The sequence below is a fragment of the Cryptomeria japonica genome, chromosome 1, assembly GCF_030272615.1.
Source record: "Cryptomeria japonica chromosome 1, Sugi_1.0, whole genome shotgun sequence".
Classification (NCBI taxonomy): Eukaryota; Viridiplantae; Streptophyta; class Pinopsida; order Cupressales; family Cupressaceae; genus Cryptomeria; species Cryptomeria japonica.
This window is the reverse complement of record NC_081405.1, coordinates 56,433,710-56,440,437: the sequence shown is the minus strand read 5'-3', so window position 1 is coordinate 56,440,437 and position 6,728 is coordinate 56,433,710.

Below are 6,728 nucleotides of genomic sequence, written 5' to 3'. Positions count from 1 at the left end.
GAGTTCTTGAAATCCTCTAACAAGGTAACCTTTAACAGGGTTTAACCCTTAACTGGATATTCTAGCCATCCCTTAACCGGGTGATCCCTAACAAGATCAGTTCCTAACAGAACCTATTGTATCAGTCTTTAACCAGACAAGGCTCCTAACAGAGCGAACTTCTAAAGAGTTCATAAAATAGCTTGTGGGTATTCATCCCCACCGTGGTTTTTCCCAGTTGGGTTTCCACGTGAAAAATTTGTGTGTTATGTGTAGTAATTTTCATGTGATGGTTTGAGTGATCTATGTCTGATAGTAAATCATGTTGAACTAGTTATTGTATTTCTAATGATTGACTACATGTTCATGCATAAGGGTAAAATGGAAGTGTAGCTCTAGGATTGTATGAAAAGATAAGTGTTAACCGGTTTATGCTTATCTCAACTATTCTGAGTTTAGCTGGTTGTTCTCTGTTTAAGACCGATATTATTGTTTGTCTGCCAAAGCATAGTGTCTGCTAACTAACCAGTTTCAGGAAAGTGATTTTTTGCTTGTACTAATTCACCCCCCCCCTCTCAGTACTGGTTTGGTACTCATCATTCCTCTTTAAGTTATCAATTGGTATCAAAGCGTCCTCCAGGTCCTCTGTGTTGTAAGCTTAACCGCTTGAGGGAAAGATCCTATTGTAATGATGAAGAGGGAAGGTCCAAAGTTCAACAGAGAGAATTTCAATATATGGAAAGTCAAAATGAAGATATACATAAAAAGCATGGGTGCTCAATGCTGGAGCTATGTTGAGAATGCTTATGTTTCTCCTACCGGTACTCTCACCGATTATCAAAAGAGAGAAATATAGGAGAATGGGAAAGTCATGGAAGCCCTAATTAGTAGTTTATCTAACATTGAGTTTATTGATGTCCAAGATAAAGTAAATCCCAAAGAAGTATGAGATACTCTTTAAAATATCTATGGCAGTGATGAGCATGTAAAACAAGCTAAGGAGGAAAGCCTTAGAGGAAAGTTTGAAGACATGTGGATGGTTGAAGGTGAGACCATTCAATAGTATGGAATAAGAATCAAAATTGTTGTCAGAGATATCAAGAGTGCGGGTGGTAAAATGGAAGATTCCATTGTGTTAAGCAAAGTTTTGAGATCCTTATTACCGGTCTATGCAATAAGGGTTGCTGCTATTCAGGAGTTGAGATCAATAGACAAGACTAAGGTATCCCTTGACTCCATCATTGCAAAGTTGACATCCTATGAGCTAAATAGTTTTGATGGCAGTGTTCAAAAGACTGAATTAGCTTTTAAAGCCTCTGTTGTATCATCAAGAAAAGGAAAGGAAGCATGCACCAGTGGTGAACCAAGATAGAGCAGAGAAATGGATGATGAGGAGATCCTGATGGAATTTGAAGCTCTTCTTGCCAAGAAACTTCCAAAAGGAACTGATAAATATAGAGGTAAGCTCCCTTTGAAATGTTTTTCTTGTAACCGGATAGGACATATTGCTATAAATTGTCCTAATGGTGACAACAAGGATAAATCAGAGAGGTTCAAGAAATTCAAAGGAGGAAACCGACGAAACTGCTTTGTTGCAGTTGATGAAGGTGTCACAGATGAGGAATCAAAGACAAAGAGAATGAAGACATTGTGTTTGTTGTAGTAAAGGAAGATGTGTCAGACAAGAAGGCTCTTGTCTCCCTCTTTGATAATTCCAATGAGTGAATTATTGACAGTGGTTGTTCTCACCATATGACTGGTGACCAGAGCAAGTTTCTATCTTTGGAAGAATATGATGGTGGTGTGGTTCATTTTGGTAATGATGCACCATGTATGGTTAAAGGAAGAGGGTCCATCTCTCTAAATGGAAAGAGTAGTGCTGACAATGTGTATTGGGTTGATGGTCTCAGACACAACCTTCTAAGTGTTGCCCAGCTGAATGATAGTGGTCTCACTCTGGAGTTCAGGAATGGAGTGTGCAGAATCAAAGGAAAGAATGGTGAAGTGGTGGCCACCGGCATGCAGACCAAAGGTAACCTATTTCAGTTGAATGCAAATATCAGTACATGTCTCATGGCCAAGTTCAATGATAGCTGGATATGGCATACGAGACTCTGCCATGTAAACTTTGATAACATTGTGAAGGCCAGTCAGATCAAGGTAGTTAGAGGGTTGTTGGTGCTGAGCAAACCAGAAAATACCTTGTGCAGAGAGTGTCAACTAGGGAAAATGTCTTCCTCAACTTTAAAGGTAAATCTTTCTCAGTAGACAATTTACTTGATCTTGTGCATACAGATTTGTGCAGTCCTATGAAAACTAGGAGTGTACAGGGTGATAGGTACTTCATGATTTTCATTGATGACTACTCAAGAATGATGTGGGTCACATTCTTGAAAGATAAGTCTGAATCTTTTGGAAAGTTCAAAGCTTTCAGAGCATTAGTGGAGAAGGAAAGCGGTAAAAGGATCAAGTGCCTAAGAACTAATCAAGGAGGGAATTCACTTCCAATGAATTCAACAAGTACTATGAGGAACATGGCATCAAGAGGTAGTTGTCTGCCCCCCGGACTCCATAGCAAAATGGCTTAGCAGAGAGAAACAACCGGACTGTGGTTGAAGCAGCTAGAACTATGTTGATCCAAGCAAAAGTTGCTCACACCTTTTGGAGAGAAGTGGTGAGCACTGCAGTATACACAATGAACTGGATACCTATCAAGAAAGGAAAAGACAAGACTCCTTATGAGTATTGGACAAGTAAGACTCCCGTAGTAAGCTACTTTAGAATGTTTGGTAGCAAATGTTATATCAAGAGGAGTGAACATCAGAGCAAGTTTGATGCAAAATGTGATGAAGGAATATTCCTAGGATATTCCACCAAGAGCAAAGCTCTCAAATGTTTCAATAATAGGACTCAAAGAATTGTGGAAAGCATCAATGTTAGAGTTGATGAAAACTTTGGTAAACCTGAGGAAACTGATAGTAAGCAAATAAGAGATGAACCGGTAGTAACCTTCTAGAAATCGGTTGCTAATCAGCCAAGTACCAGTAATAGTGTTCTTTCACTAGTGAATGCTGATGCTGATGAAGATGAGGATGAAGAAGAAAAACATGAGGAATCAGTCAAGACCATTCCTCGGGATGTCAAGCTGAATCATGATCCTAAGCAGATCATAGGAGATAAGGATGCAGGAATCCTTACAAGAAGAAAGGTCAGAGAAAATTCTTGTATGATCTCTGAATTTGAGCCTAAATCATTTAAAGAGGCACATAAAAATGAGGATTGGATCAAGGCAATGGAGGAGGAACTTTACCAGATAGAGAAGAATGGTACATGGTCTTTGGTACCCAGACCGAAGCATAAAAATGTCATTGGAACCAAATGGGTTTTCAGAAACAAGCTAAATGAGGATGGCACAGTGGTAAGGATCAAAGCTAGACTAGTATGTAAAGGATATGCTCAAGAAGAAGGAGAAGACTATGGAGAAACCTTTGCTCCAGTAGCTAGATTGGAAGGAGTTCATATGCTTCTTGCATATGCAACTTTTAAAGGATTCAAAGTATATCAAATGGATGTAAAATCTACATTTCTAAATGGAGTACTTGAAGAAGAGGTGTATATAGAGCAACCAGAAGGGTTTGCCCTATCTGAAGACAATGACATGGTATGTAGGCTACATAAAGCCTTATATGGTCTAAAGCAGGCAACTAGAGCATGGTATGAATGTCTGCACTCCCATCTACTAAAGATTGTATTTGAAAGAACAAGCAATGACAACAATATCTACTTGAAATCTGAAGGAAATCAGATCCTGATCTGTGAGGTATTTGTTGATGACATTATCTTTGGTGGAAATGATAAGATGAGTCATGAGTTTGCAGATGAGATGAAGAAAGAGTTTGAGATGTCACTCGTAGGGGAAATTAAGCTCTTCATTGGACTACAGATTCGGCAGATGAGAGATGGAATCTTTATCACTCAGTCCAAATATGTCAAAGAGGTGTTGAAGACCTTTGGCATGGAAGATAGCAAACCGGTTGGTACACTGATGGTGACCGGATGTAAACTATCCAAAGAGGATGACTCGGCATTGGTTGATGAGAAGGAATACCGATCAATGCTTGGTAAGTTGCATTATGTAGTGCATAGCAGACCAGATATTGCACATGCAGTTGGCATCACTGCAAGGTTTCAGAAAAGTCCAAGAGAATCCCACCTGGTTGTAGTCAAGTAGATTCTTAGGTATCTGAAGGGAACTATTGATAATGGATTGTGGTATCCATATGGCAAGGACTTCAACTTGAAAGTACTCATAGATGTTGATTGGGTAGGTAAAGTGGATGACCAAAAGAGCACAACCGGTGGTACATTCTTTCTGGAAGGTAGACTGGTCTCATGGATGAGCAAGAGGCTGAGTTGTATCTCTCAGTCTACAACGGAAGCAGAGTATGTTGCAGCTTTCATGAACTGCACTCAGACAATTTGGATGAAGCATGTATTAAATGGCTTCAAAGTTATTGTATCTGAACCGGTAAGTATATTTTGTGACAATACTAGTGCAATTAACATCTCCAAGAATCCGGTTTTACATTCTAGAACCAAACACTTTGAGATTAAGTATCATTTCTTGAGGGAAAAGGTTCAAAACAAAGAGATTACACTGGAACATGTTACCAGTAAGGAGCAGTTAGCAGATATATTCACCAAGCCTCTCCCAAAGGCTACATTTATGTACTTAAGAGGTGAGTTAGGGGTGTTGCCCCTTCAAGAGGTAAACTAAAGGTATATACTCCACATCAGTCAAGTATTGCATAGTCAAAATTCTCTTCAGGATTGATGTGTTGACAGATGCTACTCCTCAGGGGGAGTAGCATAATGGAACAGGAAAATCTTGTGCCTCCACTTTGGCATTATTGTCAAAGGGGGAGAAGAAGTGAAGCAGAGAAGATATCTACAGAATTTGGGGGATAAGATGTGAAGCGGCGAGATATCTTTGTATATTTCCATCAATGCCAAAGGGGGAGATTGTTGGCATTGTGTGAACCAGTATGAGGACATGATGACATTGTATGTTGTCATTGATGTCAATATGCTAAAGAAGAGAGAACCGACATGTTACCAAGAATCGGTATATGTGAGAACCAGTATAACATTGTGAACCGGTATGTGTGCCAAAGTGAAGCGGTGTGTCTATTCAAGGTGAACTGACATGTTGATATGAGAACCGGTACATGGAAGCTTTGTATGATTACCGGTTGGCAATCTCAGGGTTTCCGGTTGGTAGTCTCAAGGTTTTCGGTTGATGAGTTTCAAGCCTATGTGACTCAAATGATGACTTTGTGTGATGAGTTAGCATTGCAACGAAGAACAGATTGTGTTGCCACGTTAGCCTTGTGCGCGTGAAGGATCTTGCATGAAGGAGATTTTTCTCTTCTACCTTAGGAATGTGCGAAGTTTGGAAGCAGTGCAAACGCGTGATGGGTTATCAGCCGCCAAGAAAGCGGTGGAAAATGAACGATGGTGAATGTCTTGAGATCAGTCCAAGACTGTTGCATTTAATGCAATATGTTCAACGATCGGGATTTAACCATTTGAATTGCTTAACCTAATAGGTTTAGGGTTTAGGTTTTTGCTACTAACCTATCTATTTTCTACAAGGTCGTTGTTGTGTTTCTTTATGAAGTTATTGGCAAAAGTTGTGTGTATGTATCCAAGTGAAGAGATACGCGATTCTTGCTAGACCAGAGGAAAGAAGTGATATCTGCAGAGTGCAAGTGCAGAAGTTGAAGAGGAGCTAAAGCGGATCTGCATTGGCATTAAGTGTTGTTACCAGATCATTGTAATACCTGTTGATCTCTAACCACTTCAATAGTTGAGAAATCCCTTAACAAGGTAGCTTTAACCGGCTTACATTAAATCCTTTGGCAGGGTGACTCAAAACCATTGAGTACTTGAAATCCTCTAATAAGGTAACCTTTAATAGGGTTTAACCCTTAACCGGGTATTCTAGCCATCCCTTAACCAGGTGATCCCTAATAGGATCAGTTCCTAACAGAACCTATTGTATCAGTCTTTAACCAGACAAGGCTCCTAATAGAGCGGACTTCTAAAGAGTTCATAAAATAGCTTGTGGGTATTCATCCCCACCGTGGTTTTTCCCAGTTGGGTTTCCACGTGAAAAATCTGTGTTATGTGTAGTAATTTTCATGTGATGGTTTGAGTGATCTGTGTCTGATAGTAAATCATGTTGAACTAGTTATTGTATTTCTGATGATTGACTACATGTTCATGCATAAGGGTAAAATGGAAGTGTAGCTCTAGGATTGTATGAAAAGATAAGTGTTAACCAGTTTATGCTTATCTCAACTATTCTGAGTTTAGTCGGTTGTTCTCTGTTTAAGATCGATATTACTGTTTGTTTGCCAAAGCATAGTGTCTGCTGACTAACCGGTTTTAGGAAAGTGATTTTTTTCTTGTACTAATTCACCCCCCCCTCTCAGTACCGGTTTGGTACTCATCATTCCTCTTTAAGTTATCAATGGTGTGCCAAGGGGCCATATGGTGTCCTATAATCCCTTAGGACACAATCTGACCCCTTAGTACACCATACAATGTCCTCAGGGGTCATATGGTGTCTTATGACCCCTTAGGACATAATATGACCCCTTAGGTGTTTTTAGGGGTCATATTGTGTCCTGACGGGTTATATGGTGTCCGACGACCCCTTAAGACACCATATGGTGTCATTAGGG